Here is an 18843-nt window from a genome sequence, read left to right as displayed (position 1 = left end):
GATTTTTACATACAAGGCGATCTTGGAACTTTTGCATTGTTAAACACCTTTTGGAGTTTGATTAAGCATAAGCTAATTTATTTACAAACAGTCTAGCTAACAGTCATGAAGCCTAAGGTTGCAGTACACGCAGTTACGGAGGCATTGCATGTAATAATTACATAACGAAACTTACCGTAAAACCTAAAAGATAGGGGAAAAAGTTAAAATCAAGTCGAACAGTGCATTTGGAGCACATTGACAAAATAGGTGAAACTTTAAGAATATTTGTTCTTGGTGTGGACAAGAAGAATGTGTTACTATGCCTAGAGTTCATATGGGGAACAAAAATATGTTATTATTTATCCTAGTTATTTAAAATACCCAAAAATTGTAATAGAGTCATTCAAAAATAACTAAGAGGCACAATCAAATTTATTTAATAGTATGCGAAAAGCTGTGTTTGATATGTTCTATTCTCCGTCCAGCTTATACCATACATATTTTAAAAACTTACGCTAAATTTTTTCCAGGTTATTAATGTGAAAATTGTTCCCAGGGGATCAAGCTACCGATCCATACTCTAACTCTAACCTCGACCTGACGTATGAGTTATATAATATTTTTATAACTTTTGTAGTGTTAAAGTCTCTAGTGCAACTTTATATTATATATATATATATATATATATATATATATATATATATATATATATATATATATATATATATATATATATATATATATATATATATATATATATATATATATATATATATATATATATATATATAATATTAGTCCCAAGTCACAGTGGTTTATCAAAAAGATGATAGTCATAATTAACAGCTACACGCATTGTGGTAAAAGACACTACTTGGCTATATAAAGGTGCAAGTTATTATTTAAAAACCAATTGTTGATTTGTTTCAAACTACGCTGGAGAGAGTGAGCCAATCCTCTCGATACTGGTTTTAAAAAAAACTACGCCGTTTGCATATAAAAGAAAACTGATATCAAGGTCTTTACGAATGCCATTAATGAAAATGTTCAGTAATAATAACCCCAGTTTTGAGCCTTGAAATACTCCTGAGGAAGCAACGTATTGGAGGTGTGACTATAGAGATAGACGTACTGACGAAAACAAATTAGTAAGTGATTCAGAAACTCCAAATGTACGAATTTGGGGGATTATAATATGACGTCCACTTGAGAACCTTCACCGAAAGCCTTAGAAATATACTAACATATGGTAAGAAAATTGGTAATGGTAGATCTAAAAATGTTGGATGAACTCCCTTCAGAAAATGACCGTCTAAACATCGAGTATGTATCATATTCAATTTTCAGTAGAAAAGTTTTTATGAGAGTCCTTAATTTCACATTTTATCTCTGACCTAATTTATTAAAAATTACCCTTACTTCTGATTCTTTGATTCTTGGCAGGATACTTTTTTGAAGCCGAAACCAAAACGAAGGAAATATTTAAATAATTTCCTACATTTTGTCATAAAACAAAGATCAATCCTACTCGAGATAAGTATCTAGTTAAAGAAATTACCAGTCCAAGTTTGCAAAAAGTTTGTTTTTTTTTTAAGTTAAATTTATTCGGCATAGGAAAGTCATGTTATTATTTGTGGAATGAGGAAATTGAAGTTACAGGATACAATTGCTGCGGAATATTGTTTCTATTTCTGGCCAAGTTACTCTGTGAGAGATTCATACAGTGCACGAAATTGCTAAGCAATCTAACACATTGATTTTTTGTACCAGTGTCTAGGAAATCGGAGGATCCAGTTGCGTAGCCAGCTTTCTTCTGAAACTCATTTGTTTTGATATAACTTGTTTTTTATGGAACACCCTGTCTGTTTTTTTGCAAAATTCAACTTTTGTTTCAGCGTAAAGTTTTTGTTAAGTTGGGATTAAGATATTGATATGGCGTTTTCAGTGAGACATCTTACTTTTTAATAACCTTTCATTTTGATGCCATCTAAACATTAAAAAATCGGATTCACCAATTTTAAACAATTGGCTATGGAGCTCGTGTTCCCACTCCAGATTTAAGATTTTTACCTTATACAGTATTGCGCATTCGAGAGGTCCTCTTATGAGCAGCGGACCAAAGAAGCTCTTGACAAACAGGTGTTTTTTGAATTCTTCGAGAAATTCTTGTCCAGTATGTGGTGTACCTAATTACATTTTTGCTGTGTAGTGCGTATGACAGACAGAACGGAGCTTAGCGCACCGAGTACTTAACAATCGAATTTGAGACCGAGGAAGTAATCTCATAGGTACAGTTTGTGATATCAAAAATAATGAAAACAAATTCTAAACCAAAATAAACTCTAGTAGTATTTACCAGTTGAGAAACTACAAACATAACATGCCAGATCAAAAAGCTTAAATGTGGAAATAACGTAATTTCAATTATTTTGGTATATTTTTATACCAAATTCAAATGGTATATGGTCTGTTCATAGATATAAGAAAGTGACCAATTACTTTTGAATGGGATTATCCAATGGTGGTCATTAACATACACTGCAACAAGATTATTACCGAAAGTTTCGGAATTTAAATTCAGGTAAAATTGTGGTCCGTAATAGAAAATAATTTTATACCTAAATGTGTTTAATATTTTTTGGTTTGGTATACTACCTAGTTTAAGTTTATTAGTAATCATTCTTATTTCCTGTGTAATACAACGTGTGTTGAATCGTGTGCGAATTATGCAAAATATGTGCGAGTCTTGTGTATCTCAGGAGATGCTTCCGCCCAAATGTAGAAAACACTATTCTATTGAGACTAAGGAAGTTATTATGTTTATTTGATTCTTATTGAAGTGGTGCCAGCAAGAAGAAACGGCCACATTGACGAAAATTCCAACATCAACTGTATGGAAAATTGTGAATAATCCCATTTCAGCGAGGAAAAAAAGAAGCGATGCTGACATTTTCTCGAGTGTAGATGAAAGTGATCAAGGTATAATAGGGTGTAAAATTTACCAGTTATAGGAGGAACAAAGCGTGCCTACGTTAGATATCTTAATTAGGAGGCTTGAAAAAGATGAGGCTTGAAGAACCTTATGGAAGTGTATTCAACACATGGTTGGTTTAAAAACAAACTAGTTCCAAACATTCCTCCTAATAGCGTAATTGTAATGGACAATGCAAGTTATCAGAGTAGACAGTTGACTAAAACTCCTTCATCATGTGACACAAAAGCAACAATCCAAAACTACATGTATCATAACGACATTTATTTTCACGAAGATTATACCAAAAAGCAATTATTTGAGGTTCTACAAAGCTTGAACCTTCGAAAGGAATACGTCTGTGAGAATTATGCAAAAAATCTAGGGCATATAGTTTTAAGGCTTCCACCTTACTTAATCCCATTGAACATGTTTGGCACCAACTGAAATCTGCCATTCATAGTAACAATGTTTTTCTCCGTGTTGGGCAAGTTGGGCAAATTTTGTTAAACATATAGAAAAAGCAGAACAATCATATATCCATATTACAAATAATATAGAACAAATAATAATTAGAACAGGCGATGATATCTATAGTGCTACTGACATATGATGTGAATAATTTTAGGTAATTTAAGTAGGTAAATACATACATAAATAAATAAATATTGTTTAGTATCTTTCCTAACAAAACCCCAAATAATTAAATTCTAAGCAAAGTACGGACCTGTTCGGCCACATTTGATTCTTCTAGCTTGCCCGAGTCTTTCCTTAATTTGTATCAGTTAGTCACTTTCTTATATTTATGAACAGACTTTACCTAGTTTGTGTGTGAAATAAATCGTTTAGATATTATTGAGAAAAACTACCTATGGTTTCGTTCCAAAACAAGTATTTTTAAAATTCGTATAAAAAACGAGGCTAAAAATATTGCATCCAAGGAAATACGTGAAATATTTAGTAAATATGGTAAAATATAGTAAATTATTTGGGTTGTAAAAAAAAATAGGAAGAAATACGGGGAAAATATAGAAATAAGGGGAAATATTTGAATCATATGGGTAAATATAGGGAAATACAGGGAAATATAAGGAAATAAGGAAAAACGTTTTTTTTTTTTGCATCTAGTGGACCTTAAAACCCAAAAACAGCTGCCGACCGATGAATAATTTGACGATTTAGGCTCGGGGCTTCGGAACGTCAGAATTTTTCGTCTACTCACGGTTAGGCACGTAGATAGCGACGAAAAAAATATCTAAATCAAGGTCCGACCGGTTGTGAGAAAAAATAAGAATTAGATCGCAACGGATTTCGCGGGCATTAGAAATTCAAATACCGGAAACGAGCGGTATTAATCTAAGCCGCTTGGTAACAACCTGAATGAAACCGAAATTTATGCCATAAAGATGTACGAGACGCATTAGAAATTCAAATACCGGAAACGGTATAAAGCAAAAGAGCGACCAACGCCTAGCAACAGCGAATTCGGCGCGGCGAATTCGCAACGCCCTGTATCGAGACCATTTGCATTTCATGAAAAATAATACCCGCGCTCTCGCGTGTATTGTATCGGCACGATCTTACCCACAGATGCTGCAAAACTAAATATAGAACGTAAATAATATCGGAATGTGATCTAGTTGCTATTTTTAATATTTCCTTGCGTTTTTTATCCTCTACAGGGTGGTCCGGCGAAGTAAAAACCACGTTATGCGGAAAATATTAGGTAGCTTACAGAACATAAACTATTTTTGCAAGTACGTGCACATGTAATGCATTTGATGTGTCGATGGATTTTGTATAAAAGGTAATTCAGTGTGAATAATTTGATAGACATTTACAAAGAGCAGAACATGGAAATGTTCTGAAAAGCTGGTTACTTAGATTTACCAAAAAAGCAACGTTGCCGGTTTTATCGAAAATCTCCAGCGTCTTTGAAATTCCATGCAGGGCCATTATTACATTTTTGAAATATTCTAGCAATTCCAAACATATTTAATACGCGACACAAATTTATATCTAAAACGGTTGAAGTGTGTATTCCGATGGAACTTTTGCTGAGTCTATTGATTGGCGTTGTCTTCCGGTTTACCCGGAAGTTAATATAGCGACAGACGGAGCATAATAGACCAGCTAGGCGAACAAATGTTCCTAACTATCCTATTTAACGTTTTCAGCAATGGCGAATGACTATTCTCATTCGGTTCAAAAGTAATGTTTTCTTATTTTATATTTCTCTCTCCAATCATCATTGGTAAAACTGTCGTGATTTTAGAACTCATGTTACGGTATATATGAGTTTTCTCGTGCTTTCTTTTTTTTTCCTGTATCACTAGTTCTTCTAGATTATCGTCTCTCTACTCACTTGTCCGAAAAACTTTCACTGTTGTAGTCCACAATCTTACATTAATTTTTAGCTGCAGTAATGATACATTGATTCTATGAGCAGTCCAAGGAATTCCCAATAGCCTCCTCCAAATTCACTTTGGCGATGTCTGTGGCTTTTAATGTCAGCGTTTCTGTCGCATAAAATGTAATGTAAAGTGCTTGTCCTTCCAAATTTTATTGATCTTCGAAAACATCGCTAGGTTGTTTGCAGATCTGACAAGTATATTTTGCTTAAGCTGTTACGGGTAAATTGGTATATTGCAATTTTAGAGAGAGCTGTTCTCCTTTTAATTCCGGTAGATACATTTCCATGTGTATATGAGGCGCCAAATAAATTATTTCTTCCACTATCTCCAAATCGCCCATGGTAGGCGCCCCAGCTATGAGGTTGGTCAGTAGATCAAACGTGTACAGGAGTTTCAAGAGTTTCTGTCGTTTTCTGTTTGTCTTTTGTTATTTGTGATCTCACCGTAAATGTTGAATTGCAAGGGTGATAAAATACATCCTTACCGAACACCTCTCTGTATATTGAAGTTTTATCATCTAATCTGACTATACTGCAGTGCTGTTTTAACAGAAGCAACAGATGTGGATATCTAATGGAGCGTTCCTTTCGCCAATTGGCACAGTCAAGTGCCTAGGTAAAGTCTAAGAATACAGATGTGTCCCGACCACTGAAAAATTGAGCGTGATCCAGTGAAACATGCCAATCCAAATAGTTTTTGAGCCTTTTGAGGCAGAACCCTGAGCATGTCCTTGCTTGGATGTGATGTGAGTGCAATAGCTATATAAAAAAGTATAAATAGTATAAAAGTATAAATAGAATTGACGGAGCTGGACACAACGTGAGAACAATAATCAATTAGTTAGATTTAGAGAGTGCTCTCTGAACCCGTTTTCTGATTGTAGTTAATTGTTAATATCAAGTAACGCAAAGAGAAGATAATATTTAATTCTAAGATGCCTTATAGCTACTAGAGACATGGACGGCTTGTCTATGCCGATAATACAATAACTATGAAGCTACTATAAAAAAAATTGAGAAGGTCCAGCTGAATAACTAGATTTCAAAATAAACATAAGCAGTTTAAAATATACATAAGTCGCGAAAAATCAATAGTTCGTTAGAAGGGTAACAGTGATTAATCGACAAAATAGAAATAATTCGACCACGAACGTCTGTTGCAAATGGCGGCGCTACTAGTATGTAGGAGTTTTACAATCCGATCGCCATTTTCTGGGAACCACCCGGTAAGACGGTCGATGCAGTTTGAGTAACAATGGCGCCAGGCTATAAGGTCGTCCGGTAGATTGTCCCACGAGAGTATTACGTTTCTATCACGCTTATATGGACGGGTCGTATACCAGGTGCTTCGATTCGATATCCACTCTGTTAGGCACGTGCAGACAGAGTAGCTCAGGTATACCTGGAATAAGTAAAAATAAAAATATTTTTACTTACATTGAATTGCAAACATTTTGAGTAATAAAAATTAATGCGCATATTTTTAAAAAAATAAATAAGAACTATAAGTTCAGATTTTCACAAAATTATATATTTTCCCATGACAATTGTTTCGACAAAACCGTGTCTTTAACAAACGTAATATTTACAGACTACCTATATATACCGAAAAATAACAATAAAACCTTAATTAATGTTATGAGAATTTAAGTTTAATAATGGAGAGGTATTTAAATCTAATTGATCATTAAGCAATACATTTGAATGTCTCATTTTGTTAATCTCCATGGCTTCCAATAAATTTAATTTTCTACTTTTTGTGACTGTATGTAAAATATCAAAATTGTCGGCAAAAATTTGTTTTTCTGTGTTTAAGTGTGTAGCTTAACTAGAACCTAGACTATTGTTTTTAAACGCTCTTTTATGTTCGTTAATGCGTTTCTTGAAGGATCTACCTGTACTCCAAGTTTCCCCAAATTAATATGGTATTTGCAAGAGCAGAAAAAGAAAAGGAGTCCGCTATCGCTTCCTTAGAACTTGTTATAAAAACCAAACGGTGACATGATCCCACCGAGTTTTATCAAAAACAAATCAAAACTTTAATGATAGATTCATCACTTCTTAAAGTCAAATGAAAAATACCAACTTATAATTATGAATCCCCAACCTCCAAAATTATATTCTGTAGTTTCTTCTCACTGCATCATCAGTCATACTTTCAACAAGATTAACAAAAAATTTACAATGTCATATTGCCTTTAAACCTAGAAATGTTACCTAAAATTCGTTCGAACTTGTAAAAAAAGTTTAAGACATTAAAATTCCTATTAATGTATTCCAGTTTCTTTTGTATTTGTATTTCCTAGCATTCTACCGATCGACGTAATAGACATTAGACAATATTCCCACTCAGAAGCAACTGTAACCTATCAGAGACCAAGAATATTAGATACTTTAATAGTTTGTTTACCACAATTTTTTTTTTGGATTTAATGAGCAATTTGATATTGTAAAAGAAGGATTAATTATAGGAAACCCACTTAGTCGATTACTTATAGAAATTTGCATGGACAATTTAGAAAATATCATACATGAGTAAAAGTAAAAGTTTCCTTTGGTGGTATAGTACTTGGATGATATTTGCTTGTTTCGCTGGAACGGGAAGACAATTACAGTTCTTTTTGAATCATATTAACTACATACATAACTATATAAAAAAAACGATGAAATCGAGTTTTATTAAATTTTCTGGTCTTTAATATAACTAAATTACAAAACAAATTAGATTTTTTCTTTAACCATAAATCCTCACATACGGACATAGAAACACGTAATAATGCAAATTACTCTAATACACACAAAATGGCTCTTTCATTCCTTCAGAAAATTTTGACTTCCCTTCTTTGATGCATCAAAAAACTCAATTTGTTGACAGTTATGGAAATTAACAAAAATGAGATATTCGAATCTATTATCTAATGACCAATTGAATTTGAATAGGTCTCTGTTCTGAAATTTAAATTTATAACCTTATAATAATGGTAACTACGAATCTATTATCACCTGTTTATGTATATAGAAGTCGGAATAATGTAATATTTTGTATTTGATAACTGTGAAAAATTCACTTCACTTCAGTAGTTTTAATTGCCTATCGAATGGTTCAAAGTGTTCCATAGCTGATTCTTCCCATTTTCGCAAAATACGCGCTTGTTGGTGTTATATGTTTTATGTTTTGCCTAGGGTGTTTACAAATTACAGATAATTTATTGTTGTTTTGTTGTAAAATCTTTTTATTGGATAGTCTGTGAATTTAGATGTTTTACGACTGCATTGATCTTTCTTTCTTTCTTTGATACTAATTCTATTATTAACAGTTACAAATTCAAAGTCACTTTCGATTATGTTGATGGAAGACTGGAGAAAAGTTGTACAGTCAGCCTCAAAATTATATATCTTATTTATAATTTGTTTTAGAGAAAAATGTTCGATACAAAAGTAATATATGAAACTAATAGAAAAAATTTAACATTATTTTCAAATATATTGTGGTATTAATAAATACTCCGTTTTATACGCAATCATCCCCGATGTACCGTTGTTATAGTCAATACCGAGTGTTTTCAGATGTATGGCCACTTTTTATTTTAATACTAATAATAAATTAGTGCAGTTCAATACTTGTGAGGGCGAGTCAAACTGAACAGTATTGCTTTTCGTGAAAAAATTAAATGAAACATCCTGTATGTTATACTTCCATTAGTTACTTCAATTAATGCGCTTTCAATTTTATCATTCCCTATACATAAAGTTTGCATTTTTTGAGAAACACAAATTTTTACTAACAAAACTCCGAAAATTTGTCAGATTATCAGAAAATATCGCAAAAAACACAGAAAAATAAAAATAAATAGGTAGATTTTTAAATTTGAAAATTCTGCCTTTCTTAAAGACCAAAATATTAATGAAACACAGTCAGGAAAAATGGTCTTTAAATGTTTGGGGTGGTATAATAGGAAATGGCGTTGTAGGACCTCTTTTTTCCAAACGAAGTGAGGTTTCTTCGTGATAGAGTATCATACACCATGCCCATCAAAGTGTTAGTTATGAAACACTAGTGAATTCTGCAGTTTTGTTCCTAGTTTTTATGGAACTATTAGCAATATTGAGATTAAATTTTTTATATTATCCCTGGCGTAAAATACCGTTTAAATTGTTTTTCCAAAGTTGCGCAGTTCATAATATTGTTTTTGTTCAAATTCCGGATTTAATATATTATTTCCTCCTTTCATTGTAACGAATGCTAATATCTGAAAGAATTATACTTAATTCGCCTTTGTAGACTTTGCACGTTCAGGTAATATGAATTTTGTTCTCAGTCCTTTGTGATAGTTTTCAGTATTTTGTTCGTAAAAATGTGTATACCTCATAAAATACTAAGTTTACTGAATACTGAGGTAGGTATGCTCAATAAAATTGAAAGAGCTTTAATAAGAGTAATTAATTAATTAATGTTCTTTTTGATTTTTCCACGGACTTTAATATTATGTATTTTAACTCACCTTGTCTAAACGATTAGAACTATCTATAAAAGCAGTATAGGATAAGTGACCGTACCACTTCATAAAATTGTTGCAACAATAAAATTACAGCTGTCGGAAACCTCAAAAACACAGCGTATTCAACACGAGGCTTTTTAGACGAAAATATTGCCTTAAATCCGAAAACTTTCAGTGCAGACCATAACAACCTTACACTAGGGGGATTGAGCATAAAAGGGAGTCTTTATTAAGGCCATAATATACAGGGTGTTCCATTTAAAAATATATAGCTTTAATTTCCCACATATTTATGAATCACTCGGTTTAATTTTAAATTGTTCCTTTGGGTTTCATTTATAACTTTAACTATTATTTATTGTTTCGTTACTGATGCCAAATCACTATGACAAGTCGAAATGATTGACATTTATTATTAAAGTGAGTATTTGATCATTTACAGTAGACTCTGCAACACTTGGTGATCAAATTTAAGACGACCGGTTCAGTTATTAATTAGCCAACATATCTATGTCAAAGAAACGCCAGATTAGCCGAAAACATCGCGGCTGTTCGTGTAACATTTCGGATGCATCCTTTGAAAGGTGCAAATCTCAAATTAAATAGCTTAATTCGATCTAGTTAAACACTTCCGGCTCTCTAAATCTGGCGTGAAATCTGAGTCATCTGGATCGGGACTAGATCCTCTGATTCTGACGATATGGCGTTTTCCACATCTTTTGGGGCGGTACCCAAATAGCACAAGGATATCCTTAAAACGTTCTCGGGATATCTGACGAGACATAGCGTATATCCTAGGGATATACTGTTTCAGCTAAGGGACATCCTTAAGACGTCTCAAGGATAAACAATGTTATTAATTGGAACGTCTGCAGTATATCAGATATGTATGTCCGTAGGACGTTTGTTAGGACATACTAAGGATATCCAGTCATACTAGTTGAGACGTCGTTAGTATATCCGAGTCTGAGGATATAGGATCTTGTCTAGATATACCAGTGGACCTTACTTATAAATTTATTTTCAACAACCTATGAGAAATATTGGAAAGGGAATGTCCAGTAGTCCAATTGATTATATATATTGGACATATATATATATATATATATATATATATATATATATATATATATATATATATATATATATATATATATATATATATATATATATATATATATATATATATATATATATATATATATATATATATATATATATATATATATATATATATATATGATGACACTATATTCCGGGATATCATCCGTTCGCTCGTTGAACTCCGACTGGAATTCTGCAAATCTTGCATCCGACTGGAATCCTGCAGGATTCCAGTCGGATGCAAGATTTGCAGGATTCCAGTCGGATGCAGGATTCCAGTCGGAGTTCAACGAGCGAACGGATGATATCCCGGAATATAGTGTCATCACATTTTTCCATCCGTGAATCAATACGTGAGAATATATATATATATATATATATATATATATATATATATATATATATATATATATATATATATATATATATATATATATATATATATATATATATGATGACACTATATTCCGGGATATCATCCGTTCGCTCGTTGAACTCCGACTGGAATCCTGCAGACGTTTCGCCAAATAACATTAATGTGTCATTGAAATTGACTGGATGTCATTTTGTCATGGCCTACTCCATTTAAATGCTGAAATGTATTAAAAATCCATTTTTCTGGATAAAAACATAAGTAACCATATTGTATCGTACATCGTTGAATTCGCAATGAAAAGCACAACCTAATACTGTGTGTACTTTTTTTCCGTCCCATAAGAAAAATCAAAGTTGATGGTGGTTCCATGGAATCGAAACGCTGTAATGAAAATTTGTTAACGTCAATTTGGAGAGATTAAAAAGTGCCAATGGAAAAGTGTTTTCCGTTTTTTCATATCTTTTCAAATAGCTTTAAAAAATAATAAAAACGAAATCGCAATATTTCGGTTTTTCTCGGATATTTCCGGAACGGCTTGGAATTTTCAAATTTGTAAAACGGGATCTTGTTCGGTATCAAAATGCGCAACTTTTGTCTAGTTTAACCGACACTGTATCTCTTATAGTTTCCGAGATCCCCATGCTGTGCATCCTTATCTTGGACACACTGTATATATATATATATATTTTTTTTTTTTTTCACGTATTGATTCACGGATGGAAAAATGTGATGACACTATATTCCGGGATATCATCCGTTCGCTCGTTGAACTCCGACTGGAATCCTGCAGACGTTTCGCCAAAATCTCACTTGGCATCTTCAATGCTCGCTCTCCGAAAACACTTCGAACACTATATATATATATATATATATATTCTCACGTATTGATTCACGGATGGAAAAATATGATGACACTATATTCCGGGATATCATCCGTTCGCTCGTTGAACTCCGACTGGAATCCTGCATCCGACTGGAATCCTGCAGACGTTTCGCCAAAATCTCACTTGGCATCTTCAATGCTCGCGCTCCGAAAACACTTCGAACACTGCAGGATTCCAGTCGGATGCAGGATTCCAGTCGGAGCTCAACGAGCGAACGGATGATATCCCGGAATATAGTGTCATCATATATATATATATATATATATATATATATATATATATATATATATATATATATATATATATATATATATATATATATAGATATATATATCTTTAATTTTGCTTTTTATCGTAAAACTGAAGGACCGCCGATTGATACCATTAATAAAAACACATTTTATACACATTTTTTTCTATTGCAGATATGAAAAAATTGTAGGTATATAATATACCAAAAATATAGAACAACCTAACCCAAAGCATCTTAAATATATTATATCTCGAACTAAACTCTAAACTCTAAAAGAATAACTAATATTTGACATGTTTTCTATCATTCTTTGGTGAAAGCAGCTCTTTTCAGCTAAGCAGCTTTTGAATTCTCATATTCTTTTGATGTTTGTGATGTGTTTGCCTTCTTATCCGTATCTGAAAATATTTTAGTTTTGAGAAAGACAGGTTTTATATATCTACTTAACAAAAAAAAAAAAGAACGAGATTGGTATTTTATATATATATATTTATATATATATATATATTTTATTTAAAAAACGGATTTCAGTCGAAATTGCTGACGTTTCGCCAATTTAGGGCTTGACTGAAACTAGCTTGTATTTTACTCTGTACCTGCTTATATATTGTTTGAGGGGCATGTCTGTGGTATATCGTATACAGTAAATCCGCAATCTATTCATTCAGATGTATTTTAACGTATATCCTAAGCACATCCTCGACATGTCCCGGGACATGCGACTTAAATGGGACATTGACCGGATATTCTGGGGATATTCTGTGCTATCTGGCTAGGTATCGGTACATCTGGTCCACGATGAACTGGTTTCTTAATGTTTCACCGCAAATGGGACAAACAGTATGGGGATCCCAGCACTTGTCTTGGTCGCCAATTTTTAGTTTGCTATTGCTTTACTACGACATAACTACCACAAATAGAGAAAAAGTTATTTGGTTTTTTTTTTCATATTCAAACATTGTAGAACACTAGAAATATGCAACAATGAAGCCTCAAAAACAGCAGCACTACGAGCAATGCAACCAAACTGCGCGTAAGCAGGTTACAACGCTTGATGCTTCTGCGCCAACCCTGTTGCCTAACACGGAACAAACTTATTATGTCATTGGTATCTGTATCAATAAAATTTTATATTAATAAGCATTTCAAAGATATAGAGCCCTATAAAAAACGAGTTTTTTGGAAACAGTGGAAATGGACATAAAAGCATAATACATGATATTAAAGGTGAAACACAAAATACATAAAAAAAATTGTATAATAGAACACACCTTAAGCGAAAATGATTTGTTCTTCGGTTAAAATATATACGGACAGGTAGACAAACGTATATTTGACGAACAACAGTTTAAAAATGACACTGATAGGAAGTGCACCTCTTTTCATTGCATTGTTTTTTTTTCTGGTTTGCTTTTTATTTGGAGTTGTTTTTTTATTTATATTTATCGAATTAAGTTATGGTAAACTTTATCGAGATTCTTCGTGTTTGTCTTCGAGTTTACAGTGTTGCTGTTTTTTTGAATTTCGATTATTTCGGAGAATTCTCGTCGTTTCGAATGGTTTCCAGTAAGTAATATTTTTGTTTTTTGAAAATCAAATGAATTTCCACTGTTTGTGGCGTGGTTGGAAAGGGCTGTTCTGGTTTTTTTTTTTGGTCATATTTATGACCATCTATACGACTCTTTAAATATTGGCTTGTTTGTCCAATGTAAACACCATCCCAGTTTTACACGAGATTTGATACACTACATGGCTTTTTTTATTTTCGGGAATCTTGGCCTTTAATTTGCTAAAATTGCTTTTTAGTAGATTATATCCCTTATGGGCCACTGTTATGTTTTTTAAATAAATTATTTAGGCTCTCGTATAGTCCATTGATATATGGGAGTGGTACATAATTTTTCTTCGTTGTATAGGTATTGTTTATTTTTGCGGTATTTTGATTGCAAAATTTGTGGATTCGTCTTTTGAAATTCTTGTTTATGAGTTGATCGGGGTAAGAGTTTGACTTTAGGGCCTGTTTTGCCTTTTCAATGGCTTGTTTTCTGCGTTCAGGGTCGGATAGTTTAATTGCCCGATCGGTTAGGCCTATTATTACTGATTTTTTGTGTGTTGTGGGATGTTGGGATTTGAAATTGACATATCTAATTTGGTTTTTGCCATGGTATAATGTTAGGTCCAAAAAGTTAATAGTGTTATCTTTTTCAATTTCTATTGTATATTGGAGTTTATTGTGGTAGGCATTAAATTTCTTTAAAATGTGGTCGGTTTCGCCTTTTGGGATTGCACTTACACAATCGTCGACGTAACTCACTCAATCTCTCAATACTGATTCTTCTAGGTCTTCTAGCACTAATTGTGCTATAACGCTCGAAATTGATGAACCCATGGCACAACCGTCGATTTATCTGTATTATTTATCATTAAATGGGAAGTAGGTTGAGCTTAAAGTTAATTCAACAGCTTGTAGGAAATCTTCCAAAGGTATATCTGTGATTTTTTTTATATTTCCGGCCATTTTTTTCTAATAATGTCTTTAGCTAGGGTAATTGGAATATTGGTGTATAAAGCGACAACGTCTAAAGATATCAGAACGAAATTGTCAGGTATATATACATTTTTAATTTTGTTTTTCAAGTCAAACGAATTCTTAATATAGTACTGATTTTTGTTTATTATTCCTTTAAGAAACTTAGAAAGGTTTTCGAAATGAGACTGGGTACAGGATACTATGGGTCTGGGTGGAATACCTGACTTGTGTAACTTTGGAAGTCGATAAATCCGTGGCGGTTGTGCATTTTTTATTTTTAGATTTTTTGCTATGTTAGGTGAAATGAATAATTCTTTTTCCCAACTGGATATTAATTCACTGTTTCTTTTTTGAACGATGTTAGTGGGGTCGCTATTTAGTTCTTTATAAGTGGTGTCTTTTAAGAGGTCATACATTTTCACATTATAATAGTTTTCGTGCATAATCACAGTTTTGTTAGATTTATCTGGTTTTAGAATTTTTAAGGCTTTTTTTTTAATTTTTTCATAAATATCTTTTTTCTTTTTTGATTGCCCTGCCGTTTTTCAAAATTATCTCTAAAATTTGTGATTATTGTGTTTATATATTATTGTGATTATATTATTGTGTTTCACTTTTAATATCATACTATTCATATGTATTATGCTTTTATATCAATTTACTTGGTAGACTACTCGGATATCCTGTATGAACTCTTGAAGTAACTATTTTATTCAATTAATATATTAATTGATAAATTTCGTCATTTTATGATGAGCCTCCCATTTCTATCGATATATTTGTGTGCCTATCCGAATCATCGAGATAAGAAAGGATAACGGTAAGATTTGCCTTTGAAATTCGCAAAATTTCAGCGCCATTTGAAAAACACGAGCCCGTCCATTTGCAATCATTAGCGCTCGCGCCACGTGGTGGACAAATGGAAATCCGTACGATTTACAACTACAATTGTCGACCTAAAAACGTTTTACGAACAATTTCGGTATTTGTTCGAAATCGTCTTCCGGGAACCCGACCGGACACGTCCGAAAATACCTGGTTTTTACCTGTAGTACCATCGAAACCGCAATGACGTAAGTGTTGGTTTGCTTATGCGGGAGCGTCGCCGCCGAAAATTCGAATTAATTATCGCCCCGGCGTGCGTGCGGCAGTTTCCTGTTAGTCCGGTGTTACTTAATAAAAAAAAATTACTCGCCAGACGGGCTGACCCAATTCCCGAAAAAATTGCAACGAATTGCAGAGGGACCGAAGCGCATTTGATCCAATTTAGGATCCGACATAAAGGCCCGGCCAATTTCGCATTGTCGGCGTCATTAAAGAAACGCCCAAAATGTCCGCCGGCTTCGAGAGCTTTCGGGGATATTCTGCTTTATCAGCAGGTCCCTCATTCTTGAGCTTTGGGGAGGAAAACTTTCCTCGGCGTGGTTCACTCTAAAAAAGTCGTATTCTCGAAAAAAGTGACGGTGAAGTGAGCGTCCCCGAAAGTTGATATTTTGTTGGTTTTATGCGTTTCATACAACAATAATAGCAATTTATTTCCAACAGGTGACCTGATCCAAATACAGGAAATATTAAATATAAATCATGGGACGTAAAAACTAATCTTAAATCTACTAATCTTATAACTAAAAAAAAAAGAAAAAGGAGTTAATCGAAATTGCTTAATTATCGCCTGGAGAGCATCATAATATCACAATGCGATGATCTCGATACCTGCGGTAAGAAAGTTGATTGATGTTGATTGTTCCAGAAGATCCGGACAATCGATTACGTAATGAACTAACTTGTAGAGAAATGATATAGCTTGCATGTGTCTATTTAGACTCGGAGGCAGCACAGCGAACCTTCTCAGTACAAGATCATGATCAACTCCCCTTTCAATCAATTTCTTATTATGAATTCTAAAATTTGCATTGCTCTGGAAACCATTTTAGTAATATGAGGTACAAAAGATAACTTCTGGTCAAATAAAATCCCCAGATCCTTTACAGACAAGTATAATCAGGATAGGATCATCCATACTGTAATTAGAGACTATATGAAGAGAAATAAAGAAAATATTGAAAACGCTAGTAGTGAATAAGTACAATATAGGCTTCCCCCACTCCTCTCCCTTTTGTGGGCGTGTCCTCCTTCCCCACGACTCTCTAGCTCCTCCCCCTTTACCCATAATCCCTTGAAACTGGCTCCCATTGGATAAGCAACCAGAAATGCGGTTTAATCAATCTCCCCACCTCTAGTTTGCGATGGCGGCGAAGCCAATCAGAGCCCAGATATTTTCCCACCCCTAAGAAAAGCAATGGCGTCAATGAGACTTGATCATATTGTTCGCGTGACCATCTGCACCCTCTAGCGGTTCGAATGTAAACTAGTGTCCCCTCTTGGAATAAGATTTTCTTTAATAAGGTAACCCCACCTAGTGAATATTGACCAAAACATTTATTTTAAAAACATATACTTCTGCGAATGTGTACCCTCGCGGGTACAAACTGTACTTTTATTGCGCACAAAGGACAGGGGAAATAAAGACGAAAAGTGTTGGATTTCTTTTCTCGGAACTGGAAGCTGGCAGGCACCACCAATAATATCTGCAAAACAAAAACCTGGTTAAAATTTTCATTAATAAAGTAGGATATTAGAAACCATATACCTTTTTAATTAATAAGCCATCTACCGTGCGTTAACTTCATACATATTTCCGCATGCTTCTGTTTTAAGGTATCGTGAAATATTTGACTATTTATCTGGGAAAAGTTCATATGTCGAAAATATTATGTGTATGTGGCCGTGGTAGGCTTTCTTTACTATTATAATTTTATTTTTATTATTTAATATTTACAAAATTAATTTGTCTATCTTATTGATGATTTTGATTTTCTTTGCTATTTTTATTATTTGTTTTTATTATTTAATATTTTCAAAATTAATTTAATTTATCTATCTTATTGATGATTTTAAGATATCGCAGTCAACTTTACTATTTCATCAATTTCTTTTATTTATTGCTGATCTTTGAGGATAGTGTACATACTTTTTTTCGTAACTTATCTGTATCTACCCTTTAATTTCCTATCAAGCCATAAAGCAAACTCGAAAGGCATCTTAACTAAAAAGTCATATACTTTAAAGCTGCTGCGACTACTACATGAAAGTGTGTTTCTATGCAATCTCAACAATAATGAAATCTGGACGCTTATATTAAATACTGTAATACTCTTCTCTGCTAACGCTCTAGGAGACGCTATTTGAACCCTGTTCAAAGAAAAACTTCTACAGCCCAAATAACCCCTCTGAACCACACTTAAGCGCATCACTCTTTCACTGTCTTGCAGCCTTCAGATTAATATTCCGTACTAACTACGTATGCCATACACGAAACGTTCTCTTTTCTAATTTTTTTCTATGCGCTACATTAACGAACAGGATCTAAACTTTTCTGTCTGTGTATTTTGTTAGCCACCTTAAAAAAATTTAAAAAAAGGTATGCGAACCTAGAGGATATTTTCCATATTTTTCACAAATGGTGACAACAATTAATGCAAGTATTATTTTTAATAATAATCCATCTTTCGCTATGACACGAAAACATCGACTTTTTAATTCTAACTTTTCTCATAGAGCTTCCCTTTAGTCTCTATCTGTTCTTTAACTAAATCCCCACCTTTTTGAAAAACCAACCTCTAAAAATAGTTAATTTTCTCTAATTTAAATTTGTACGTTTTCCGCAATATGTGTGAATATTTTCGCTAGAGCATTTAGTTACTTAGTACATGTCCTAATCAATATTTTAAAAATATAATTCTAATGATACGTGTTTACGATTTGAAGATA

The sequence above is a fragment of the Cylas formicarius genome, unplaced genomic scaffold (genome assembly GCF_029955315.1).
Source record: "Cylas formicarius isolate icCylForm1 unplaced genomic scaffold, icCylForm1.1 PGA_scaffold_58__1_contigs__length_289150, whole genome shotgun sequence".
NCBI classification, from domain to species: Eukaryota; Metazoa; Arthropoda; class Insecta; order Coleoptera; family Brentidae; genus Cylas; species Cylas formicarius.
The sequence above is the reverse complement of the archived record's forward strand: the minus strand, read 5'-3'. Positions refer to the sequence as shown.